The sequence below is a fragment of the Propithecus coquereli genome, unplaced genomic scaffold (assembly GCF_000956105.1).
Source record: "Propithecus coquereli isolate 6110/MARCELLA unplaced genomic scaffold, Pcoq_1.0 Scaffold489, whole genome shotgun sequence".
Lineage (NCBI taxonomy): Eukaryota > Metazoa > Chordata > Mammalia > Primates > Indriidae > Propithecus > Propithecus coquereli.
In genome coordinates this window covers 273,335-274,215 of record NW_012150718.1, presented here as the reverse complement: position 1 = coordinate 274,215, position 881 = coordinate 273,335, and positions in this window count along the sequence as shown.

The window sequence follows — 881 nt, the reverse complement described above, 5'->3', positions numbered from 1 at the left end:
TGTGGTTTACATTTGTTGACCCAGAATAAGTATAATAGCATCCTACTTTACTTTTATAAATGGCCTGGTGTGGGCAATAAATTTTATGGTCATCTCTCATACAGTGGATTCATACGTAATAAGTTAGGGAGCTGTCTTCCTGCCAAACCATATTTTCTTACCCATGATGTCCTTGGCTTCTCCCTTCATTATATAAATTTAGGTTTTTACCAAGGTTCAGAAGATATTCAATTATTTTTCTATACTCTCTCTATTTATGACTTCATTCACCTTTTTTTTGGCTTTAAAAATAACATATTATGTATATTCAAGTCACAACAGTTTTACCGAATGCTCAGTCCACTCACTCTGACAAGTGCCGAGGATATATCAAAGGAAAACATGAATGACCTCTGCTCCCACAAAGCATACAGAGCAAAACGAATGGATAATGAATGAATGAATAAACAGGAACTCACTGTATTATGAATTCTGTATTGTATTATATAGAAAAAAGTCTATGGCCTGCAGATAACTCCACAGGACCATTAGGGCAAGTGTTTCTAAATTGGGCTGTGGGCTCTGAAAGGAGGTCACCTGGGTAATATTTGGATTCTGTTTTGAAGGACAAGTGCAATTATTAGGTGAAGAGAGAGGAGGGAAAACAATTCCAAGAAGCGTGAGTTGGAAATGTCTAAAATGCGGAAGATTTCGTGGCGTGAAAAAGCAAAGGCAATCATTTTTATGATTCAAAAAACTGGTGAAGAGAAATGACTGGAGATGAGGCAGGAAATTTAGGTAAAGTTTAGATAGATAATAAAGAACTTATGTGTGTACCCCATGCTTTTGAATTTTATTCTATCAGAGAAACTATTATCCTAAACTGGTGAATGACACAATTA